Consider the following 27,384-nt stretch of genomic DNA (forward strand, 5'->3'; position numbering starts at 1 on the left):
GGGTTCACCAATGAGGTCTAACACCATTTGGTGAAACAAGTCCATTTCCAGATGTATGTGGTACGTGTGGTCGGAGCCCTAGAGGCCTCGATTATGTCCCAGCATTCTGGAGGAAGAATCAAATTAGCTAGTCTTCGCTGCTCAGTAAGTACGCCTTGGGTGACAGACTTGCTGGGTCGTGGTGGAGAACCTTGTGATTCTGCTGTGTCAAAAGGTTCCGGTGAGCTCTGAGGTGAATTGGGCGACACTGGGACAAGTGCCGGAGGATTGGGTACCAAACTTGATGTGCCCATTCCAGCGCTATTAGTATCATTTTGCATGTTTATTCCTTCAATCTGCGAAGTACTTGCGTTATCAGAGGAATCGGCGAAAAGCATACAGAAACTTGCCTGTCTAGTTTACTGAGAAGGCAACCCCTAGGGACAGATGTTCTGGATATCAGGAGGCAAACAAGTGACATTTCCTGTTGCCCATGGTGGCAAATAGGTCGATATCCGGATGTCCCCACTCGCAGAATATGCGTTGAGCTTCTGTTTCATCCAGTTCCCATTTGTGGGATGCTGTGTAGTTTCTGCTCAGCTTGTCTGCTAAGACATTGTCCACCCCTGGTAGATGTTCTGCTTTTGATCTGAACTTTGTGCTGTAGTGCCCAGGGTCCATAGCCTCTGCGCTTTCTGGGACAACATCTGATCTCGTGCCTCCCTGCATGTTGGTATAATGCATTTAAGTTGTGTTGTCTGTCTGGATTGTTACTACCTGTCCTGCTAGTACAGGCAAGAAGGCTTTCAGTGCCCAGCTTATTGCTCTGGGTTCCAGTACATTGATATGTAATTGGTACTCCTGGCCTGACCACATGCCCTTTGTGTGCAGATCTGCCAGGTGCGCCCCCCAGCCTGATAGTGATGCATCTGTTCTGAGGAGAAGCGCTGGCGTCGGGGCTTAGAAAGGCATTCCCTGCGACAGATTTTGAGGTGTACTCCACCATTGGAGTGTTTCGTGGAAGGTTGTAGGAAGCTGGATGATATTTTCCCAATATCCGAGTGCTTGTCTCCATTGGCAGTCCAGGGTCTCCTGTATTGGCCTCATGCGAAATCTGCAATTTGGTATGAGAAAGATACACAAGGACATCATGCCCAGGAGTGATTTGAAAGAGCATACCGTGGCTGTCGCGGAACCATGAGGTCAGTTGAATTATTGCCGAAATTCTGTCTGCTGAAGGACATACCCTGGATATGGTGGTGTTGAGCTCTGCTCCCAGGAAGAGCACTGTCTTGCTAGGTATTGGACAGGATTTGATTTCGTTTATTGAGAAACCTAGTCCCTTCAGAAGGTTCATAGTTTTTGTGACCGCCGAGGTTGCAAGTTTGAATGAACTTGCCACTGGTGCCAGGCACTTGGTAAAGACTCTTGGTGTTGACCTTCGCCCAAATGGGAGAACACAGAATTGAAAATGTGTCTCCCCTATTGCAAATCTGACGAACTTTCTGTGAGCAGGTTGGATGGGAATGTGAAAGTAGGCGTCGTCCAAGTCCAGAGTGGTTAGGAAGTCGCGTTTGTTTAACCATGGGAAGACGTTTTATAGTGATGTCATCTTGAATTTGATGTACTTGATGAATTTGTTGAGTGCCCTTAAATCCAATATTGGTCTCCACTGGGCGTTATTTTTTCTCACAAAGCAAAAACAGGAGCAGAAGCCTCTTCCCATTTGTTTTCCTGTAACCGGTTCTATGGCTGCTTTCTGAAGCAACTTGCGGATTTCCATTTTCATGTGTTTCATGAGGTGTACCTTGCGTGGAAAGAGAGCAAGGGATGGGGGTTGCTCCAGATATTCGATAGTGTGACCCTCGCAAACCACTTGCAACACCCAATTGTCCAATGTTATCGTCTGCCAGTGTTGCTAATAGCGGCTTATTCTCCCCCCCCCCCCAACCGGGGTGTGACATGGGTGAGGAAGATATGAGTTGTCAGTTTTGTTTGTTTTGGCCTGGTCAGAGCCACGTCTCCTTTGGTGTACCTGACCATCGACTGATGGTATCTGTTATACCGATTGCCCCGTTTCTTTTGACTGTAGAGTGGACGGTTAAAACCTCTGTACTTGGATGATGATCCTCAAAAGGGTCGAAAGGATCTGCGTTCCTTGTCCATATCCTTAAGAGAGCTGATAGATCGAGCTGTATCAGTTTTAATTCCTTTGAGATGATCATCAATCTTCTTGCCAAAATGATTTTGACCATCGAAGGACATATCCAGTCTCAGAGCTTGGACCTCTGGCCTGAAGTTTGTTGCTTTCATCCAGGCTGGCCTTCTTAGGGCCGTACCATGGGCCACTTGATGAAAACCTGATTCTGCTACGTCTACCGCTGCGTCAACCATATGATTGGATGCAGCTTCACCGTCCGATATGAAAGCCCTAGTCTCTTCTTGAAATTCCACCGGTAGGTGTTTGTATAGCTTAGACATGTGAAGCCATAGTTCACGGTCAAGGTGCGTGGTCATGGCCAGAGCCTTGGCCGCCCTGATGGTAAGAGAAGCTGAAAAGAATACTTTCCTGCCCACAGCTTCTAATTTTCACCCCTCTTTGTCAGAAGGGACTGACAAAGGAGAGGACGGGGTCGCCAACTTCTTTGTGGCTGCCAATGTGATTATGGAATCTGGCTTTGTATGCCCACTTAGGCATAGTGGCACTGTGTGCGGGGCTTTGTATTTCTTTTCTGGCCGCAAGACGAGAGCAGGTGTGGACAGAGGTGTAGCTAATATCTTTGCTCATGTGTCCCATATGGTATCTAAAAGAGGGATAGTGGTGATCATTCTTCTAAGTTTATCCCTATGTTCATATAAAACTGACTTCTTTTCTTCTGGCGTAACTTGTAGCTTGAAAAGATCTGCCGCCTTGGCGATAATTGTATGGAACGATACCAAATCGTCAGGTGGCGAAGTCCCTCCTGGAGAATTCTTTTTCCTGGGTTTCTCCATTACGTAATCGTCCCAATCGCTTTGTGTACCTGGGTTGTGAGTAATCTCCCCTTCTTCAGGGTCTGAGAAATCCCTAAAAGGGTCCTCCTGCCAGTCAGACTGAACCGGTTGATGGCACTACCGTAGAATCCCTTGTAGGCGAGTGTGGTCTTAGGTGAAGACCTCGGTGGAGAAACTCTTGTCAGTGAAGCACTGCGTGTCCTGCTCCTAGATCTGCGAGGAGGTTCAGGTAAAATGCGGTCTGTTTTGGGGTCTACTCCTGGAGGAGAGCTTCTTGGCATGCTATGATGAGGCGATTTGTCTCTCTGAGGAGATCTTGGGTCCCTTGGGGTGGAAGACAAATTCCTCTGCCTCTGGCGCCTGTTGATTTTGTCAATTCTTTGCATTGACTCCATGAGTGCTGGGTCGTATGGATCTGTGGGCTCCTCCGTAGTGGGGTGCCAGGGTGGACTTTTCGCCTTAGGGGTGAGAATAGGTTGTTCATGCATGAATTCGGTGTCAGAAACATCTTCCTGTAAAATGATGTCTGGCAGCTCTGCCATCTCTCTTAAGGGAGACAACTGCGTTACTATTGGTTCCTCGTGAACCTCTGGAGTGGAAAGCGCCAGGCCCATTGGTTTATCTGCGTTATCGTTATTGGACGGTATATCTGCGATGTCCGTGGACGGCGTCTCAGGCTTGTTTTCATCTGTCGACGTGGGAGTTGATAGTTTCGTCGACGATGCCGATTGCTTCGTGGCCGGTTTCGTCGACGAGGCTGATTGTTTCGTTGACGATGTCTTCGTCGAGTGATGAACCCTTGGTTCTGTGGACGAATTATTAGTTTCCTTTGTCGACGATTGCCTCGTGGATGACGATTTCAACGAAGACTTACTCGTCGATGACAAGGTTTGAAGAGTCATCGTGGACGCCTTCGGCTTCGTTGATGGTCTGGTCGACGATGAGCCCTTACCACTGGTGCCACTCGTAGATGGTGGTTTTGTGGACGATTGCCCCCCGACGAGTTTTTAGAAAACACCTCCTTAACTTTAGGGGTAGTTTATTTCTCAGAATGACGTTTTTTCGGGTCCCCAGAGCTCAAAGAGGGTGTGAGGGAAGTCATCTCCACATTTCTTTTGCTTTTATGAGATGGGGAAGTGCTCCTTTCCACTGAAGAGGCCCTTCTCTTTGAAGTTTGCCTCTCAGATGGTTTTATAGATGGGACATGGGCTGTCTTGACAGATTCCTCATCAGAAGAGTGCCCAAAGACTCAAGGTGTAGTAAGAGTCTCCTGTGCCTGTCCTGCAAGGTTTTGTTGGTGAAGGTCTGCAAATGTCTCATTTGTGGATCTCATGAGGGTGAAGGCAATAGAAGCACTTCTCATGAGGGTCCCTCATATAAATAAGCTTCTTCTTGCATCTGGTGCAGTCCCAGAACAGGAAAGGCTTTTTGGCAGTTGATATCTTCTCAGCCATGGTGTGAAGTGTTATTTCACTCAATGAAAATAGGTAAAAATCTTGTGTTTTCGGGTCCCAGAAATATACAATAGTAGTACTTGATAAGGAGATCAAAATAGGATATATTTTGAAAAATAGTTCGAAATAGTTAGGTTAGCAAAATGAAAAGCTCAGAGAGCTGGAGGATTCCCTTTGTGTTACGCTCACCTGGTTCCACGGGGACTCCACCCAGCAGTTGGGACTCAGGTATCCTGCTCTGCGGTTCCCAGGTGCGACCAGCGGGAGGGTTCTGCCTGGAATACAGGTGGGCAATGTTCAAGACTGGGCAACTGGGGTAAACAGTTTCCCACCACCCCATATACCCGCGGCCTCACTGGACCTCTCCTCACCTTGTTTTTAATGCAGGTGTGTTCTCCGTCCTGCCTTCTTGGCAGTGGAGCGTTGTGCTTGGTGGGTGTTTGCGATCGAGTTACTTCACTGATGCCGGCCCGTTTTGAGTCTTTCAGGTAGGTCTTATTGCTGTGCTATATTATTGTCCTTGCGTGCCTTTTGGTTTAACTGATGTCTTTTCTCTTCCTTAGGTGCGCGGAAGCCCAATATGTGGCATAGACTGAATTGGGTCTCACCGGTAAGTAATGGCGTTTTTAGAGCGCCTTGATGCGGTGAGTAGGCGCTAAGCGCAGCGCTATGATGCCTTGCCTCTTGCTAACCTGTTGACTTGTCTTCCCACTGGTCGCGGTGCTCACCCGGTGCATGGAATTCCTGAGGCGATGCTGGTCGAGGAGCGGCTTGCGAGGTAAGCTTTTCAGCACCGTTAAATTGTAAAAATGTCTAATGCCTTGTTTCTTTCTTTTTTGCAGATCTGTCGGTTCGGGAGGAGTGCTGATTCCAGGATGCTGATCTCAAGAGCCGTGGACAGCTAACGAAGAAATTACAGGTAAGCTGCTTCTGCTAACGATGTCCTTTTTCTTTTTTTTTTTTTTTTATTGTATTTGGTTAAAAACCTTTACAAAGAAATTTTTTCATACAAAACAGAATTCTCACCAGTTCATTTTCCCATTTTGACCATAAATCACATACATTATATATGCTACCTTTGAATTTGTGCATAGCTAAACAACATGCCTACATGCATCACATACCATATAAGTATTTACAGCTCATCTTATATCATTTATATCCTTTAGCTCAGATTCAATAATTATTAAAACAGATAGCAATCTTAAAATGAATTTAGTACTATCACCAAGCATGCATCGCTGCCATAGTACTTCACGCGATAGGTTTGAGTTAGAGATCATGTAGTTCCCAAACTTCGATAGTCTCAAAACTTCAAAATGTTCACAGTAGATAACTAGATGTTTAAGAGACTCGAGAGTAAACATATCCTTACAGAAACGGCAAAAACCATTGTTAGATTCTTTATCAGAGGTGCCCCATTTGCACAATCGTTCATTAGTGTGGAATACATTCAGTTTGAACCGTAAATAAATATTACGACCCATAGCAGAAGGGAACTGTGAAATATAGCCAGCTCTATCTCCCAATTTTCTTCTGAATTGGGCAAACTCGTAGTACAAACGGTAGGACCCAATTCTATCAGCCTGACAGCTCCAGTAATAGCGATACAACTTTTGTTTACAACTAGGTAAACCTAGTATTAAGTCATCTTTCAGGATGCCCAAGAGAGCCATTAGATCGTTCATTTTATCCGCATATCGGGTCAGAGATTTCATACAACCCATATGAAGAAATTCATTAAGGTCTTCATACAGTGAATTACCAGGGGGATCCAGGATTTTTGTATAATTATTCAGGAGTCTCCAGTTCCGTTTGGCAGATATAGGGAGGATACCTAGTTCATGACGAACAATATCATTTGGGGCTGATGCCGGAAGCCCCAAAACGCTTTTCCAGATCCCACCTTGAAGTGTGTCTAGGATGTCGTCTATCTCATATATACACATGTCTAATATATAAAGTAGCGATGGTTCGACTTTAAGGAGGTAGAATTGGATGACAGGTAAAAGAGAAAGGCCACAGTATTTACCCATGATTATTTTCATCTGTGAAATTAGAGGTTTAGATTTCTCACATATTTTCTTTTTCCACCAGATTTTTGAGTAGGCATTCGATAAAGGATACCCTAGATATTTAATTTCATGTGTAATGGTGACCCGAGTATTTTCCATGAGCCAAGTGTATGAGCAACTCTTTTTATAACCATCCCTAAAGATGATAATTCGGGATTTGTGGTGATTGATTCTCAATATATGAGTATTTGCATAACAGATGAAAGCATTTAGTTTATGCTGGAGACCAAATGGTGTTCTATCTAAAATAAGAATGTCATCAGCAAAACCAATATAGTTCAGTCTTGTGCTACCAATTAGGATTGGATAGATGACTTCTTTTGTCCAACATTCCTCTATATCACAAGTATACAGATTAAACAGTACGGCAGCCAGAGTACAACCTTGTTTCAATCCAATTTTCGATGGAATTTTGTCAGTTAACATACCTTCTTTATTAAGGCGCACTCTGTAGGTTGTGTCTGTATGGAGAAGCCGTATTAATGCAATCAGATAAGCCGGGAAACCCAACACCTCCATCTTCCGCCACAGGTGCTCCCTTAGCACGGTATCGAATGCTGAACTCAGATCGAGAGCTGCCATATAGACAGCACCTGTGTTGTTATGTTTGGAGTTCCACTCGATGTGAGATATCAGTAAAGCATTAAGAGAGCATCCCATGTTCTGACGAAAACCAGTTTGAAATTTTGACAGGATGGCATTGGTTCTCATATAGACTTGCATTTCTTCAAGGATCAGTTGGGAGAATACCTTAGAGGATGCGTCAGTTAACGCAATCGGGCGAAAGTTACCAGGGTCATTAATAGGGCCTTTTTTATATATGGGGATGACAGTAGCTGAACACCATGAACTAGGAATTGCTTGGGAAGAAAATATCACATCAAATTTGTTTTTCAAAATGATAGCCCACAAGTGGATATCCGATCGAAAAAGACAAGCAGGGATGCCATCAGGTCCCATAGCTCTAGAAGGATTTAGTTTCTTAATTGCACGTGTTACATCTTCAATGCTCCAAGGGGAGCGAGTAGGTATTGTATTTTGAATTACAGTTTTAGAGTTGTTGTGGAATACTAAAGGTAACTCGTACTTCAGCCTAATGTAGTTTGCCCACTGATCCGCTGAGATGGCATTTTCTTTCAACCCCACATTATCGCCGTTAATCAGTCTCAATAAGGACCATATTTTGCGTGTATCGTTTTTCAAAATATGATAAATCATGTTCTGGTTATCTTTCACATAAAGTTGTGTTTTTAGATTTTTGACAGCAGTTTTATGTGTAGCAAGGATTGCCCTTTTATGAGAGTAGTATTGTGTTGATTCCAGAGACAACCTAGATAGATGTCGTAGTTTAAAATTCCTGAGCTTCTTTAATTTAAAGATCTCAATATCAAATTTATGTACATGATGTTTTACATCCAGAGCCGGTTTTCTTTGTTTTACTATTTGTGATTAATGGAATTCAATCCTCTTTGAGATAAATTGATCTATACATAAAGAGTCACTATCAATCACTAATGGATTCAGATCAAGGTCATCTCTGAGTCGCTCTGATAGCTGATGACATACAAGAGGGTTCCACCTCACAGATATGCCCGCTCTGTCATTCTCAACCATTTGTAGAGAACGATTTGAAGTCAATCCCCAACCTTCGATTTTTAGATTTATCAATATCGCATTATGGTCACTAAAGCCCAAGTTTAAAACGTTTACAGTGTCAATTTCCAGACAAAGATTAGATGATTTAAAAAAATGATCAATATGTGAGTGATGTCCTCCCCTAGACCATGTATATGTGAGATCCATCATTCCAGTGGGAATTATCTGAATATCCCAATTAAGAAAGAACTCCACCCATTTTCTCCCATTCATAGCCGATGTAGTATCTGTATGGGATTGCTGGCCCGGGCCTATATTGTGGATTAAACAGGAGGAATTAAAATCACCCCCCACCACCACACCAACCTCCTCATGATGTATGAAGATACCTTCTAAGATGGAATCAAGAATATCGATGATATTATTAAGCATTATTAGCTTTCTGTTCCAATAGATACACATAAAAATGATATGTTGATCCTGTGGAGATACAGGGAACAGTTCTATAACTAATACATTAGAATCTTTATAAACCAGTCTGGTTGGGGATTTACAGGCGTTATTTACTAAAATGGCTAGGCCCCCTGAGGGCCGACCCTTATTCCCTCGAGTAGCAGGTTGTGAGTAACAGACAAAACCTTCGACAGATAATTGAGATACATACATGGTTTCCTGTAGTAAAACTATAGCAGGGATCTTATCGCTCTCGCATGAACCCCACCATCTATTAAAGTTAGCAAGCCCACAACAATTCCAAGACAAGCATACAAATGATTGTTGATGATATGCCGGGCTAGGGAGATAGATTCGTCGCTGTTAATTGCGAGGCTGGATGTATGCCCGACAATGCAGCAGCCATTGCTATTATCTGTCGGACCAGATCACCACTAATTTGTTGTGGCAATGATTGCATCATTTTCTGGTCAATTGTGGATGTTAGTACCAGTGGCTTATCCAAAAAGACCCTCGCGTCTTCATCAGATTGGATCAAAAAAGGGGTTAAGCCAATGGAAACAAAGTTTTCCTTCTGTTCCCAGATAAGTTTCATAATCAATCTTGAATATAGGCCACAGGTCATCCTGTTGTTATTTTTATCTGCAGGTCTTACCCAGTCTATATCATCAGATCTCAGAGTTCGCAGGCAAGGTATTGTGTGAAAAGCTTTTAGCAGGGAAGAGCGGTTCAAGTTTTGTTTAACATTAACATTCGGATCACTCTCCCAGCCAAGTATGTATGGAGGTTCACGTATGGACTCAAATTCATTATGAACCGTCTTATGATTAATAATAGGAGAACCTACCATTTTAGGGTTCATCATTTCCGTCAATGTCAGATTAGTATTTTCATTAGATGACTTGACTATGGGAGGTGGAATATTGGACCCCGGATCAACTATAGGGTCCTCCTTAGGTTCCTGGGATCGCAACAAGTCCCCACCCAATACACCCAACATCCAGGGTTCGTCGGAAGAACAATGGTGTAAAGTTTCCAGTTTAGCCGATTGTATCTTAGAGTCCCTAGGTACGGTGACATTAGTTTTCACTTTGTTAGAGGAAGTTTGTTTCTTACTTATAGGATAGAATTGAGAAAGGGACATTTGTGACCCCCCCATTTGGATTCCGGGGGATTAGAACAAGATAAATTAGATTGGCAATCAATCGGCTCCTCATTCATATGTACATTAACCTTTTTTTTTTTTTTATTATTTATTTTCCCCTCCTTATTTTTCTCATTGTTCTTATCAGGGGGATTGATATCTAATAATACCCTTGATTCATCATTCAACTGAGAAAGATTAATCATCTCCTCATTCTCAAAGGTGACTGGTATTTCATTAGATTTCTCAACTTGTACAATCCTTGCCTGTTTTTTTATTAAGGCTAACGCTTTGGCTTTCCTTTTTTGGGCCCTTCCCGCCAGTCGCTTTTCCCTCCGGGTTAGGACTGTTATAGGCTTAGGTATCAGATCACCCACAATAGGGTCAGACATTTTCACCATTCCTATCCGGGAACAATCTCCCGCAAGATCAATTAAGTCCGTCAAATGAGAGGGACTATCAGAACCATATGATTTGTTTGTATCATCTATCAATTGATCAACGGGAGTATCTGTAATCTCTATAGACTCTTTGTTCATTTTGTCTAGGTGCTGCTCAATTTTTTGAACTGTCGTAAAAACTTTGTGCAGATCATCCACAATTACATCCGTCTGTGTACAGATCGAATTATGTGATTGAGTATTTAGTGTAGCCGCACATGAACGCTTTATCTGTGAAGGATTGTTGAAAATACCATCAAACTGTGTGGCACTATCTACCATATCCTTATTCTTGTAGTGTCTATCCGAAAGAGCTGCTACAGCATCACATGTAAACAGGAGGCCTTCAATTCTATTAGTTTTGTTGGATAGTTCAGTAATTGCTTCTCTCATAATTCCCATTTCATAATGAGAGCGCTCATGTCCCTTGTCCAGTAAATTTAAAATTCTCGCAAGAACTGGGAAGTCTGAACTCAGTGATGGTGCATCAAGGATGATGCTCGCAGATTGAGCATCATTATTGGAAGCATCTTTGTCTTTTCCATTAAGGCTCGACTGGAATTCTTGAATATCCAAATTCATTCGATCATTAATTGCTAATTGGGCACTAATGGCCTTTGGGGAGCTCACCATAGGTTTATTGGGAGATGCATGGGACTCAAAGTCCATTTCCCAGGGCAATTTTACACTCTCGTCACATATAGGATCAAGATTTCTTTCAGAAGGTATCATGCCTTTAGTACTCAGCATAAAAACATCTTCTCTCCCCACTAGTTTCTGGTTAGCGGGCGTAGAAGGACCTAAAGATAGGCAGATGCGCTTACTTAACTCTGCTTCAATAATGGGGCCCATCATAGAACAATCCACAACATTCTCTTTGTAAGAATTATTGTAGACACTATCGGATCCCATATCATTTCTCTGTATTGATTCAGTTAAGATAATATCATTGGGAGCACTATTATTCAAATCCTTTAGCTTGAATTTGGTGTTTCTAACAGAGATATCAGCAGAGATCTCAGCATCACTACCTACACAGTGAATCATAGCTACGGCATCAAATTTGGAAGCAATACCTATTTCTTTAAAGACCATCGCTTTCTTATCAGCTGACATATTATCACTGTCCACTCCCACAGATGTCATATTATCGGGGTGGACCAGTGTGGCTGCACTCTCAACCAGAATATCTTGGCTCACCGGTTGAGAAGATGATTGGGACAGAGGCTCAGTGAGTTTCCGTCCGCTTCGCAAACCATTCACCATGCTGCTATATACAAGAAAAGAGATGGTCTAAGCTAAAATATGGCCAAAACTCCTATCGTGAGCGCAACCAATTCACAACCCAATAGGGAATTAATACTTACTAAATTAGATGCAGAAGGGACATATACAAAGGCTACAGATCATTAATATATTACCACCCTTACCACACAGCCAAACAGCTCAACAGCACTTGCAGTGCACTTCCGGGGTGCGCGCGCGGGTGCGCGTGCACCCGGGTTATGAGCACGGCAGGGAGGGGCGGGCGGATGGGTGGGAGGGGGCGTGTCTCGCTCACAAAGGATCTACGTAGAAGAAGAAAAAGAAAAAAGAATACGTAAGTACCTAAAAGGCACTCGTTTTAACATCAAAGCTAGACACAGTAGCACAGTAGCACAGTAACACCTAAGAGGAAGTCCAAACACAAAGCCCAATATCCAAGGCAGCAAGTCCAAAGTTAAGTTGTATTATGAGTATTTACTCTGGTATTTGGAGTCCGACAGCCTGTTTCGCCGCGCTACGGCAGTGTTGTTTCCTCTTGAGCATGGGCACCTTCCCAGCATAAGGAGAGACAGGAACACACCAGCAAGTCCCACAGCTCAACAGCACTTGCAGTGCACTTCCGGGGTCCTTTTTCTCCTTTACAGATGCTGTTCTTCCGAGGTTCGCGGGTGCAGCTGAACACGGTGAGCGTCACATTGCAGAATTGCAAAGTAACGCGAAGCGTGTTATCCCAGTCGGGTGTGGTTTAAATAGCTTCAAGAAAGTAGTCCAGGTAAAATAGTCCCTCTGGTACCACACCCAAAAATACTATACCGCATAGCTTGGTTCCAAGGAGCTGAGCTATGTGGATGCCTCCATGTTGATTGACACTGAAATAAAGTAGTTCCCAATACAAGTATGAGTCCAGTATGAGGCTGGCCAAAGATGCCAGGACTGGCTCCAAGGCGGCCTAGGCCAAGGATGCCTGGTTTTAGTGGAGACCCTTCCTGGCCCATGGGCTTGCCAGGGGGTCTTCTGGATGGGGGTCGTGACACACTGTCAGACTGCGTTGAAAAATCTGAAGATGGCTGCCTTGGGCAGAGCTTAAGCCCTGCCACCTCATTGGTTAGTGTCATAAAGCACCAAAGTCAGGTGGCGGGACTACACAAGTGAATGCCCCATTGGGCATAATGGACAATCTACATTATTTTTTTCTATGGAAATAATGTATATATTTAATTATTATTAATAATTTTAAATCACAGAGGCTTCCGGTCTGACGACGGGGAATATTCAAGCATCTGAATCTATGAAAGATCCAATGCTGGAATGCTGGAGAAATTAGACTTCTTTAGATCCATGAAGTTCAGTGTAAATTGAACACCCAATACTATTGTATTGTTCGTAACATGTCTTGTCGAACCATAATGTATATGTGAGAACTTCCATGTCAGTCAACCTTAAAATATAAGACATGTCCACAATAATGGTCTTTTGTTGTTGGTAACATGTATTGTTGAACTTAATTGTACATGTGGAACCTTTCATGTCACAGTAACCCCTTATTGTTAGACATGTCCACATAAGTGATCTGATGACGTAACATCTCAAGTTTGATCAGTCCACTTTGACCTATAGGGATAGGCTCTACTAAGTACAGCCTATCCCTAGGGGGTCTCCTTTTTGGCGAATAACGATATACTATGCAGCGGGAGGTTGGCATCCCATACACATGTATTCTAGAAAGAACGTCCCTTACTTAGGGTCCATCAGACATACCTTATGGTAGTTACATTCTATCAGCCTACAATTAGAGGGACACCACTGATTTAGTATCAACAAATGCAAAGATATGAATGACTGGAATTGAAACACTGTGCACTTTCCGATCCTGGTTTAGATCTTCTGACAGATATCAACAATACGCAGTGATTTTGCGCTCCGACAAGACAGCCTTTCGAACGCACTTAGTCGCGACACTCTGAATAGACAAGACTGACCAACCAGCGTAGTGACGTCATCACACCACACACCCGTCGAGTTGATAGCAACCAACAGCCCTAGCAACGTGGCAAGCGGCTTCACTCAAGACACCATGCTTCACTGTAGACAGCGGCTCTAAGTGCAAGTCAATTCTGACTCCATTCTAATACTTGACAACACATTAGACTTTAAGCATAAGTCTGTCTTTTTTACACATTACAGGTCAGACCGCTACCGCAATCACACGTCCAAAACTGGCGATACGCCTTCCCGAGAGTTCACCTTGTATCCATGCACGATAAGGTGAGGTTCTTTTCTAGATCTCCATGGCCAGTCACATCACAATGTGGTGTACAACTTTATGTAATTGTACAAACATTAAATAGATTAATTCTTTACCTTATGGTTCCTTGGGCAAAATTGGATGAACAGACCTTGTTCCTTGTTCATGCACATTTGGTGCACACAAGAATGGAACAATTTCAGAATTCTTTTTTACGATAAGGTGACTTAACAAGCTTTAGATGCCTTCATAATTTTGTTTGTACAGAGAGACTGCTCACATATAATAAGGTGATTTAACAAGCTTTAGATGCCTTAATAATTTTGTTTGTACAGAGAGACTGTTCACATATGATGTTGAGAAATCAGTTTATTAAAACTATTTTTTTGTTACATTACAGTTAAAACTTCACACTTATGAACCCCTGATGAAGAGCGTACCAGCATGAAACGTGTTGGGTCTCTTATTAAAGGAGATTTTGTGAAGAACAAAGGAATTCCTTGGATTCTTTTTTTAACTGTTATTGTTGAATTTATCCAAAATTGACTTGTATAGCCTACGATTACAAAAGCATTCATCAACTAAATTAAGATTGCTTCAGTTTGGCTGAGTTCCGGCCATAGATAGTGCAGGGGACAGTAGTTCCAACACTTAGGGAACTTTTCTTTTTCGCATTGTATACTTTCATGGCCCATGTGCCAGGACCGTCTTTTCTCCCCTGCACCTCGAATCCAGATCAACATGGATTAAGAGCATTCATTTTGAAGGTGTGCTGGTGTAGATCCTCTGATCAGTTTTTGTTTTTAAACTAGTCCTGTGTCTATTCCTAACCTAAATTCTGGTGAAGTCCTATTTGCCATATGCATTTTACAAGTCTGTGATTTAAACTGCTTGCATTTTGAGTGTGCAGCGAACTCCATATATTGAGTCTTGAAGGTGAACTAGTTTCCACAAAACGAAAATTGTGCTTATGTTTTGTTACTTAACCTCTCAGCCAATAGTGTTGAAGATTATTTTCTAGCATTGTGACATATTATTACTTAAATTCGACTTACAACAGGATTCATGGGAAAAGGGTGTTGACAGTTTATGTAGCCTGTGTTCTATGTTTAGGAGAAAAAAAGCAAAAGGTAGACAAAGTGTGTTTTGTAATTGAAGCAGTGTTTTCCGCCACAAAGAAGGTGGCGGCTGTGATTGAAAGAAATTATTAATTGAGCTTATAATTGAAATTTGAAAAATTACCTTCATGGTCATTCAGGTTCTCTTAGTCCAGGCTCTCCCTCCTTCACACAACTGTTTGGAAACACCTGCATCTGCAGGCAGGCCGGAAAAAGCTGGCTGCAAAGGATAGCTGTCACATTAAGAAAATGAAGGTGTAGGGCCTACGTCACGCGTGTGCTCTCCACACGCAGGGCCCACACCTTAACCCCTACGTCACCAACGTTCCACACCCAGTTCCTGTGGTTCCGCCGATGGCGGTAGAATTAAAGTATATGCTTACTATAGGGGATGGCAGGGTGGGTGTTGTGAAGGAGGGAGAGCCTGGACTAAAAAGAACCTGAATCACCATGAAGGTAATTTTTCGTTTCTCTTTAATCCTGGCTCTCCCTCCTTCCTAACTGATTGCGACCAGAATAAAAAGCCTTAAAATAAGGGTGGAGGAGACAGCAGTTAAAATTAATAAAAACAATTTATAATTATTTTTTTTTTATAAAGGGTGGAGGAGACAGCATGTACTGAATTGAAATCAGGCCAACAAGTTGCAGAGCACCTATTGGCCGAATTTAGTATAATTTCTAGAAGATGTATCCATAGCATACTGCTTCCAAAAGGCAAGAGGGGTAGCCCAGGTAGCAGCTCTAAAGATGGGAACATGCCTAGTAAAGGCTACGGATGCTGCCTTGGCTCTTGTGGAATGAGCCCAAAGTCTCTGCAGATTTGCGAGCCCTTTCATATCATAAGCCTTGGAGATACAGGAGACAACTCATCTGGCGATCGAAGCTTTAACTGCTTTATTGCCATGATAAGGAGCACAGTAAGTAATGAAGAACTGGTCTGCTTTCCTGAAAGGTTTGCTCCTCTCTAAATAAAATGTTAAGAGTTCTTACAACGTCTAGATTATGTTATGTCTCCTCTGCCGCGGAAGCATGCGACCAAGGAAGAAAAACAGGAAGAGCTATTTCTTGATGCAGATGAAAATCGGAAACCCCTTTTGGTAGAAATGAGGGGACCGTACGAAGGACTACTTTGTCCTCATGGAATACTATACAAGGTTCCTTTGAGGAGAGAGCTTGGAGTTCTCTAATCCCTCTAGCAGACGTAATGGCTACTAAAAAGGCTCGAAGGGTTTTTTCATTAGAGCTGACAAAACTATGTTAATATCCCACTGGGGTGGAGGTTGACTAATAGGGGGATGTAAAGGTAGAAGGCCCTCAAAGTGCCTAACGAACAGCTTTGTTGGAAGGAGAGGAGGACTTCTGCTCTCTGTTTAGGTAAGCTCCAATAGCCGATAGGTAATGTTTGCAAGTGTCTACTTTGACTTCCTTCTGTGATTGTACATACCTTCTGCTCGAATTATTATCAAAGAGTATACATCCGTGGGTAGCAGGAAGGATTTCCAACTTTCTTCCTCATTGGAAAAGCATCACTCAAGAAGAATGGGTTCTGAATATGATTCGACACGGTTAACAGGTTTACTGGGGAGTTCCACCAGATTAGTGAGTCTTGAACTGGCTTTGAAAATTGAATGTTCCTTTTCTGAGATGCAATAGTTGGTTCCAGCTGCAGGCAAGATGCGACTGAACTGTTCTTATACGGAGCCTTGCAAAGGTATCTAGGTTTATACAGGAGACCATTAGCCCCAAGAGTCTTTGAAACCACCAAGCTGTTAGAAGCTGATGTGTTTGGAACATTGAGATGACTTGCTGAATTGCTACCACCCTTTCCGGGGGAGGGAACGCTTTCTATCGAGTAGTATCTAATACTGCTCCTAGAAATTGAATCCTTTGCGAAGGGATGACTTTGGATTTTGCCCCATTTATCGAAAACCCTAGGTTGTAAAGAGTGTGGCATGTTAATTGCATCTTTTGAAGCAATTCATCCGGAGACTGGGCCTTGAGAAGCCAGTCGTCTAGGTAAGGATATAGATGTACTGTCCTTAACTGAAGGTAAGCTGCCACTGTTCCCAGAAATTTTGTGAATACCCTGGGTGCAGAATTGGGTCTGAAGGGCAGACATGTGAACTTATAATGAGACCTTCCTATGGAGAACCTCAGGAACCGACTGTGATCTTTGAAGATGGGAATGTGAAAATAAGAATCCTGTCGAACTATAGATGCCATCCAATCGTTGAGATGAAGAGAAGCTAGAATCTGAGGAACAGTAACCATATGGAAGGTTTCGATTAACAGAAACTGTTTGAAATAGATCTTTTCTTTTGGATTAGAAAGTAACGGGAATACAACCCCTGACCTAATTCCTCTTGAGGAACCAATTCTATTGCTCCTAAGGATAGGAGCTTTTGTATCTCTACCAGAAGCTTGAAGATGATTTTTGGAGCTTCAGGGGAGAGGATGCGAGAATAGCTGGAAGGGCAAGACAGTAACTGTGTCAAATAATATTCAAAACCCATTCCTCTCGAGTGATGCTTTCCCGATGAGGAAAGAAAGTTGCAAATCTTTCTTGCTACCGCGGATGTATGCTCCTTGATAATAATTGGAGCAGAAGGTATGTACATCCCTGGGAGGAAGTCAAATAGACTTTGACTGACTGATTTGAAGAAGGGGCAGGACCTTTGTTATTTTTTGGTAATGAGGTGAGTGTCGAGGCCCTTCCAGGCCTCTGCGGTTTTTGTTTGTAATTGCGGCCCCCAGGCCTGTTTGCGCACCCTCTCCTCTCCCTCCCCTGCCCGCTTCCACTTCCCTGTTCCCCGACCGCCTCCCAGCCTGCTCACCGTCCCTGATTGGTTGCCCATCTGGTTCATAACTGACCCTCCCAGGGCAGCCCTCTGACTGTGCAAGCCCCTGTGGGTAAGGGCCCCAAGGCAAAGGGCGACTCCCACAGAGACAGCTCCATATCGGGTCTGCAGGTGTCAGCAGGAGAAGCCAGTGGCCAGCCGTCAACCAGCAGCAACTATTATGACAGGAGTGGCTAGGGTCGGGGTAGAGTAATCACTCTGCCTTGGAAGCCTACCGCTTTGCTAACTATCCAAACACTGTAAATATTAGCCTGCATCACACCTTAGGAACTGTACAGACTGACTTCTATTAAATCCACTCTCGCTGCATTAATTTGCATCTAGAAGTACCCCCGAGATATTACTATGTTTTTATTCTGTTTTCCCTTTATATCGCCTGTCCCACTCACATAGAAATTATTCGAAGAGGGTGATATCACGGAGATTTGTTCCATACACAGAGATTGCTCTTGCTTCATCGATTCTCATCTAGAAGGTGCCTTCTAGGTCTTAGACTTGTTCCCTGTTGACCTGATTTGCATCTAGGAAGTGCCAGCTGTGTTATAACTGTATTGATATCCCACATACTTAATAACAGTACCTGTTAACCTGTTTCGCATCTAAAAGGAGCCGCTGAGATACTACTGTGTTTATTCTGCCTGTCCCGCACACTTAGAATTGTTCCTGTTAGCTTGATTCACATCTAGTAGGGCCGTCTGAGATATTACTGTGATTTATTTGTTCCACAAACAGAGATTGCTCTTGCTTTATTGATTCTCATCTAGAAAGTACCCTGTGTGACTTAGAAATTGCTCCTGGTAGCTTGACTCACATCTAAAGGGTGCCGCCTTAAATAATCCTGTAATCCATTTGCCTGCGCTGCTCTCTTAGAATTGCTCCCGTGGGCTTGATCCACACCTAGAAAGTGCCCAATGTGACGGATACACTTCAAGAAAGTGCACACTGTAATATTTCCCTGATTTAGTTGCCTCTTTTGCTCAGATAGAACTCCCTACTGATACATCTACTGTTACTAATTCACCAACCTCTAGGTACTGCACTGACCTCCAGAATGGAGATCCCAACTCTTGATATACCCCCTACTCTCCGACCCGTCCCAATCCCTAGCCTCCCAGCACCATACCCACACCCCTCCCTCCCCTTCGCAGCGCATCGCCCGTGCTCTAGCACCCAACTTCACAATCCCCCCTCTATTCCCCACCTGATCGCAAACCACATCCACCCCCAGACGCCGCCCCCCCCTCTCCTCCCATCATCTCATGTCCAACTCTAAGATCAGAGGATCACTCTGGCGTGCCAAACAACTGCCCCCTCATGCGCCTATCCCACTCTCCCCATCCCATCCTAACACACCGACTCCCACTCTCCCCCTGACATCTATTGAGAACACCCTAATACCCCCCCGCCCATACACCACGCCCGCTATCGAACTCCCAAGCCAGAGGAGCACTCTGTGATATGTGTATGTGATATGATATGGCATTTATAACGCGCCTATACACAAGTGTTCCAAGGTGCGACGAGGCAAGGGAGGGGGAAACAGAGGGAAATCAGACAACGATCCTACTAGGCCAAGTGTCATTCACACCGCGCAAGTGCATGGGAAGCGGGAAAGTGCGGGGCGGGGGGACAGTGCAGTACATGGAAACAGCACGATTCCACTTCCACTTCACCCTTGAGCTCTCTGAGGAACTCCCCTCCCTCTCTACCAACCTGCCATGCCACCCACTCCCTCCCCCTCAGCCAACCGAGGAACACGACCCCCCCTGACCAACTGCCCAAACAACCCCCTCCGACTCCCATAACGCCTACGTGACCCCTCGCCAACAAACCACCCCCTTTACATCCCTTCTCCTCTCTGAAAGTAGCGTGTCTCACCCTTGCCAAAGCGATAGCCTCCTCTCTGTGCTCCTCCGACCCCCCCCACCCTCTCGCACACCCCTATTGCACCAAATCCCACGAAATGCAGAAAACGCGACTGGTCCTCTCCCTTGATCCTCTACTCCTCACCACTTCTGCACCAGTCCACCCTCTCAGCTTTTCCATCCCCTACCCCCCTACACTCCACTCTCTCCTACCCCAGTTTCCACCCCCATTCTCTTGACTTCTCACCCTGTACACCTAATTCCCCTTTGCCCCCAGACTCACTCCAAATCCAGCCCACCTAAGCCCCCTTACACCAGCCGACCCATCCACCACCCTCCCAACCCCCCTTGACCCACCCCTCATCTCACACACTCCTACCTCCATCCACCTACTCTTCCCGTCCCCCATAGATGGAACCCTCTCAGCAAACACTAAGGCACCACAGGCACCCAGCCCCTCCCGTACCCCGCCTCATCCTGTCTCAACAACCCTGAATGCTCATACCACTCCCACCACCCCTCCTGACAGCCATGTCCCTCAAGCTCCCACTCTGATGAGCAACACAAAACCCACATCCGCTCATGAAGTCACACTTGCATCCTTCTTTATCGCCCGCTCGATAGCAAGAAACGGACACACCATTTTCGACCTCCTATCCACTGACAAGCCGGACCTCATTTTTATCACCGAAACCTGGTTCTCTGACGACTTTGCCCCTGTAGCACATGAAGCCTTCCGCCCCTGGTTACTCGCTCATCGCACATAATATACCCTCCAGAGGTGGCAAGTCTACAACCATCATTTCTCTGTCTCACTCGTTGAATCCCAGACATGCACTGCCCCCTGTGAATCCCTTCTAGTAAAACTAGCTCTACCACCAACCTTCACCCAAAGCTTCCTCCTCAACTACAGACCCTCTGGATATGACAGACATTTTGCCAACAACCTCTGTGATTCAATAGCTACCATTCAAGTAAATCACCCATCTCTTGCTCCCCTAGGAGACGTTAATATCTGGTTCGATATCCCCTCTAACCCCATGACTCATCCCCTGGTTGATAGTGCTGATGCCCTCAACCTCTCCTATCATACGACTGGTCCAACCCTCTCAGGTGGGCACACCCTTGATGCAATTTTCAGCTCCCACAACCTGGTTCACTTATCCTGTGCAAAACCACTCATCTGAACCGACCACTTTGCCATCCCTTTCTCTATCCACACCCCTGCAGCTCCCCTGGCCCCCGTGATCTCAAATGCTGGAACAAAGTCAATATCCTTCCCAACCTAGCCGATGCCCTGCTTCTTCACCCCCCTACAATGCTCCCTCCCCAATAGCTCCCCTCCCAATAGAGCGTTAACCATCGACTCCTTGAACTCCTGGCTTAATGAATCACTAACACCTCTCACTCCCTTGCGTCCCGCCTCCCACGCAACGGACCGTCCTCCAAATGATTCACGCCCCTACTGAGGAATACCAAAAAACAGAACTCTTGAACGCAAACGCCGAGTATCAAAAACCTCTTTCAGCAGATCCATGTTTGCCCTGCACTACCTAACTACAAAGCAGAAATCCGAAAGGCCAAAAAGCCTTTTACAATAAACAAATTCTCAACTGTGGAAACCGCAGCAAAGAAATCCACATGATCATATCAGAATTCGTCAATCCCACCTGCTTCGGTACACAATCCACTCCCACACAATCGCTCTGCGACTCCCTCTCTCTACACTTCTACAACACCGCTCTAGACAGGACATCCCTTATCACCAAACTGTTCACCCCCCCGCCCCCATCATCATCATTGACCCCTCATGATCCCATTGCCCCAACGCCCAATTTCACTACCTTCGACTCCTTCATACCCATCTCCAGAGAAGAGTTCTTTGACCTACTATCAGCCAGCACACCCTCCGGGTCACCCCTCGACCCCTGAAAGAAATATTCTCATCTACCTGCGCAGGAGAACATACAAGACCTATTCTACATGAATCCCTCACCTCTGGCATCTTCCCTGATGACTTCAAAATAGCGCAGGTCAAGCCTCTTCTAAAAAAGGCATCCATTGACCCACTTGACCGCAAGAATTACAGACCGATCTCCAACACCAGATTTCCTGTGAAACTCATTGATCGGACTGCATACTCCCAGCTCACCACCTTTATAGAATCCAACTGTCTCCTTGACCCCACACAATCAGGCTGAATCCTGAATCCACACCGATATCGATCTGGAATTATCTGAAGGTCACTGCAGACTCTGAAGGCTGCGCAGCATTGATTCTCCTTGATCTCTCCGCAGCCTTTGACACGGTTAACCACGCAATCCTCCTTGACTGCGTTCACTCCCTAGGAATCCGTGCCACTGCTCTCAAATGGATCGCCTCCTTCCTAACCAACAGGAAACAAATAACCCTCCTCTCCCCTTACGTCTCAACTGCTCACTCGGTGAACATTGGAGTACCCCAAAGCGCATGCCTGTCTGCTCTCCTGTTCAACCTCTATATGACCACTCTACCAGGGATCATCCGCATGCACAACCTCTCCTGTTACAACTACGCTGACGATACCCAAATTAGCCTAAGAATTCCAAAGTCTGGCACCAACCACCTTTCCGACCTTGTAGCCTGTCGCTGCGATATTGATCGATGGATGACAATAAACCACCTCCCTTTGAACCCTGCTAAAAACTGAAATCATAGTGTGTGGCAATATTGCCCTGCTACCACATCCACTCCCATGCCCCCCCCGCCCCCCCCGATACAGTAAAATAACCTAGGCTGCACTATGGACTCGGGCCCGACCCTCTCCCGTCAGATCAACAACGTGTCAAAATGCTGTCACTACCATCTCAAACTTCTCAGATGCATTTTTTCCTACCCGAACAGTTTGCTGCAGTTATGTATATTCTGAGGTCGAGACTGGACTATGCCAACTCCCTAATACCTAGGAGCCCCGGCATACCAACTCAAAAAACTCCAAAGAGCCCAAAACGCTGCTGCAAAACTGCTCCTTGCCCTGGGTCAAAGAGACCGCATCTCACCAGCTCTCCGAACCCTACACTGGCTCCCAGTCAGACGAAGGGCCACCATCAAGACCCTGTGCATCACTCACTGTGCGTTGCACAAGACCGACCCATTATACCTACAAGACAAGATAAACCATACCTCCCATCTCGCACCCTAAGATCAAGCACTGCCCTCCTTCTAGTGATTCCAACCTCCAACTCTGTCAGGATCGGAGGATGAGCCTTCTTGACCTTGGCCCAGACTCTGTGGAACTTGCTTCCCCCTCATATTCGACACACTCAAGACTATATGATGTTCCGCAAAGCTCTAAAAACGTGTCTCTTTCCGTAATACCAACCACGACCTTCTGAAGTGACTGAACCCCATTGACCCGATGACTAGTGCTCAATGAGACCCCCAAAAATGTCATCACTCAATGCGCTCATTAATTCGCTATTAAGCAACCACATGCCTGAAATGCAGAATATCGATCTCCTTAGATCAGAACTCCACGCATACATTCTTCTTACTGGTATTCACATATCCTTGCCAGTATCCTTGCTGCTTTTCACCATTGCTCCTGCCTTCCAACATGGCCTCTCTGTCTCTCCATCGGTCTTCCCTACCTGGCCTGATCGGCTCCCCCTCCCATGGCTGCTCCTGGCCTGTTTAAGCCAATCACCGCAACCGGGAGGTGAGAGCCGGCCGATCCAACAAGGCCCACAATGAAGGCCCACAACGAAGGCCTCGGTCTGCTCCCTTTGATTTTGCTGTGTACCCCAATGCCCCCTCTGGTCCCCAGTGATGTTGCTGTTTCCCCCAGTCCCTCTGGTTCCCCGTGTTGTCGCTATCTGCCCCCAGTCCCCTCAGGTCACCTGTGATGTCGATGTGTGCCCCACCTGCATCTCTGGTTCACGTGATGTCGCTGTGTGCCCCCAGCCCCTCTGGTTCACGTGATGTCGCTGTGTGCCCCCAGCCCCTCTGGTCCCCCATGTTGTTTCTGTGTGCCCCCCATCCCCCTCTGGACGCCCCCCAGGTTGCCGCTCTGTGCCCCCAAGCCCCCTCTTGTCCCCCATTTTGTCGCTACGTGCCCCCATCCCCCTCTGGTCCCCTGTGTTGTCGCTGTGTGCCTCCAGCCCCCTCTGGTTCCCCAAAAGGTTGCTGTGTGGCCCCAGCCCCTCTTGCTCCCGTGTTGTCACTGTGTACCCCTAGCCCCCGCTGGTCCTGCAAGATATCACTGTGTGCCCCTCTAGTCCCCCGGGATGTCCTATGCCCCAGCCCCTCCGGTTCGCCGTGTTGTCACCATGTGCCCCTAGCCCTTTGGTCAGCCGTGATGTTGCTGTGTGACCCCAACACCTCTGGTCCCCCGTGATGTCGCTGCATGCCCCCAGGCCCCTCTGTTCCCAGGCTGTCGCTGTGTGCCCCCCAGCCCATCTGGTCCACCGTGATGTCGCTGTTTGCCCAGCCCCCTCTGGCCCCCGTGATGTTGCTGTGTGCCCCAGCCCCTCAGGTCCCCGTGATGCTGCTGTATGCCCCCCCCCGTCCCACGTGATGTCGATGTGTGCCCCCAGCCCCTCATTTCCCCGTGATATTGCTGTGTGCCACCAGCCCTCTCTGGTCCCCCATGATGTTGCTGTGTGCTCCCAGCCCCCTATGGCCCCTGTGATGTCGATGTGCATCCCCAGCTCCCTCTGGTCCCCTGTGATGTCGATGTGTGTCCCCAGCTCCCTCTGGTCCCCCGTGAAGTGGATGTGTGCCCCCAGTCCCCTCTGGTCCCCCATGATGTCGCTATGTGCCCCCACCCCTCTGGTCCTCCATGATGTCCTTGTGATCTCTTTTCCTTCCTCCCCCTCAGCTTATCCCTTTCTTCCAATCCCCCCCTCCCATTCATTGCAGAAGTTGTCTTGATTCACGAAGTGTTCACCATCAATGACTTTGGCCAATGCTTGGATATGACCTTTGGACACATTGACTCGTGGCACTTAACCCCCTCTACTCTCATGCTGGACCTCCCCTGGATCCCGCATTCAGGTTGGCCCTGAATCATGCTGTGCCCATCATCACCGTGAATTCTCGCCTACCTCTTATGTTCTCTTACAACATTATGTGCTTTACTGACCTCTGCAACTATATTCGCTCTCCTGTCTGCTTCTCTGTTCTTTTCAGTTTTATTCTCTGCTCTCCTCTCCCTTCCACCTTCCCCCTTCCCTCTCTCTCCTCCTCCCTCCCTCTCTGCACTTGCTCTACCGAATTTGTCCCTGGGCCTAGTATGATGTTAACATTGTTTGTCTCCCCCTTACTTGTTATCCCCCCCCTCCGGCACTGCATGAGGTTTTGAGCCTAGTGCGATGGTCGCTTGCTTTGCTCCTCTCCTCCTTTATCCTCCCTCCTCCCTCTCCTACTCACCTTGTATGATTCTCCAGATCTGCCGAAGATGTCATCAAGCCTAGTGAAGTAATCACCTGTTTGTTCCCACTTTCTTCCTGTTTGTGTCCTGGCACCGCATTGTCTGGGTTTTCGCTAGGCCGCGTGCAATGGTTAATCTTAGCATTCTTGTTGTTCACGGCTTGTAGGAGTGTTTTTGTGTTTCCCCTTGTTCCCTCCCTTGTCGTGGGGCATTTGAAACGCATTGTGTGTGGCCGCTGTGTAAATAAACTGTCATATCATATCACTATGCTTATTCTCTACTCGACACTATCACACAATTAGCATGCAGCTACACCCCTCAATCAATTCGGCCTAGCTGCTCACATATGAACATTACCCCATGAACACCTCATTATTCTGTTAAAACGCAGCTATATCTAGGGTTTCCTGTTTTAGGGGTTTCTTTTTTATTTATTTTATACTTTCGGGAGTGTTTTTTCAGTGTGTTGAAATATTTTCACAATCTGTGTTTCTCAGTGTTTTCCCGGTTGCCCTTTTAAAAAAAAATGCAGATAACTTTTTTCCAGTGTAAACACAGAATTTCTTTTATTGTTTCATTGCGTGCATATCTAGGGTAATATATCTCAGGGCAAGATTTTATAAACACTTCATGTTAATCCAGTAATCTCTAGCATTTCTACAAGTGAAAATTGTTGTAATAAATCATGCAATAGCTTTTCAGGGACTCTTATTCCTCACGCAATTCAATGTCTTGATTAAAAGCAAACATTGCATTTCACTTTCACCTTCACCTATTGTCCTGGCCTCTCCATGTCACTCGAGTTAAACAGGGCATATTGATAACTTTGACCCTTTTGCAAACCTGTGGGGTGTCCTCAGCAGGGGAGTATCACATTTGTCCAATAAGAAAGTCTAGGATCAGAAGGATGGGTACTTGCCGAAGATCACACAATTTAGGACTGTAGTCAGACTCAACGGCATTGTCCGACCAATATTATATGGGTCATAATATCTGTGCTACTCTGTTGATTTAGTGCAGTTTGATCTTAGTCGTGGTAATATAGTGCAGCACTGCACGGTGCCCTGGCCTCGTAATGCAGATGAGTCCCTGTATTAAGGGACAGCAGAACGCTCCATACTGTAAGTTATTCTCTGTACATTGATTTAGTGCAGTTTGATCTTAGTCATATGGTTGTGGTAATATAGTGCAGCACTGCACAGTGCCCTGGACTCGTAGTGCAGATTCCTCGCTTAAAGGGAAAGCAGAGCACTTCACGCTGTGCGTTACTCTCTGTACGTCGATTTTGTGCAGTTTGATCTTAGTTGTGGTCCTGGTAATATAGCGCAGCACTGCACGGTGTCCTGGCCTCATAGTGCTGGAGATACCCTGCATCAAGGGTCAGCAGAACTCTCCATACTGTGTGATATTATGGAAAACAATTTAGGGCAAAATGCACCATAGCTTAAACAAAATCTGCAGAGCACACCCAGGCCTCACTCACAGAGTGTTCTTTAATGGGATGTTCCATTGAAAAACAGTGATTCAATGGGGTTCTCCCAGTGAAAATCGCTTTGTGAATCAGGCCCACTGTACTGTCTCACACACAGAACGTCAATCCAGGCCAGGCCAGATCGTGCGTTAGGAGTGTACACAATTTACACAACGTCGCCCAAACCAAACTTTCAAGGCGTGAGCCACAACTAAGTTTGCTGAAAATGCATCCAGCCAGCTGGCAGCACTGGGTTCATTGCAGCACCTAATCAATGATATTTAAAATATTAGCTAACATCTTGGACTGAGGCTGCTGACGAGTCAAATTGCAAATATATTAAACTGGCTGTGGCTGCAGAGCCATTGAGGTCATTGCAGCACCTTAAAAGTGGTATTTAAAACATTCGGAAACACATTGGACTCGCTATTGCTGCGGAGCTACTAGGTTCAGTGTAGCGCCTAAACAATTATATTTAAAATATTTGCAAAGGCATTGGACTGTCTATTGCTTCTTAATTACTGAGGCCATTGCAGCATCTATTCTATGATATTTACAATAATCGCAAATGAATTGCGGAAATGGCAATAAAATTCAAAAGCCCACTGCACCCAAGATCTAATCAGCCTCCGTTATTGCAGGCGTAACAAATTCATCATAAAACAATATTTATTGGAGCTTTCGAGTTCCTCCCGAGATCGGATGTAGAACTCTACTCGTAGTGCTTGCAGGCAGGGAGCTTTATTGCTGAGCCAGCCCCGGTGCCTGTGAATTTGCTGTCAGATGCCAGTTTCCAGAAAAGCTCCTGTGGCCGCCTGCAGTACCTCAGCAGGCCTTGTGTGCCCCCGGCCTGCTGCTGTGCCTGTGAGGTCTGTTTCTCCTTAGCTGTCCCGAGGGCTGAGGCAGGATCAGCGTTTGCTTATTATAAAACAGGCTTCCTTCTGGTCGTCGCAAACGGTAGGTCTTCCTCGCCGTTGCTGAAAGTTGCTCAGCTGCCATGGCCTGCTGTAATATGT

The 27,384-nt window shown here is 45.7% G+C and overlaps 1 protein-coding gene across 3 annotated transcripts in view; it reads right to left on the bottom strand.

Moving 5' to 3' along the window:
• LRBA (LPS responsive beige-like anchor protein) overlaps window positions 1-27,384 on the bottom strand; it is a 3,444,508-nt gene that overhangs the window by 1,925,155 nt on the left and 1,491,969 nt on the right. The gene's annotated exons all lie outside the window — the stretch shown is intronic.

This window comes from Ambystoma mexicanum, chromosome 6q (genome assembly GCF_040938575.1).
Source record: "Ambystoma mexicanum isolate Mex_15411 chromosome 6q, UKY_AmexF1_1, whole genome shotgun sequence".
Lineage (NCBI taxonomy): Eukaryota > Metazoa > Chordata > Amphibia > Caudata > Ambystomatidae > Ambystoma > Ambystoma mexicanum.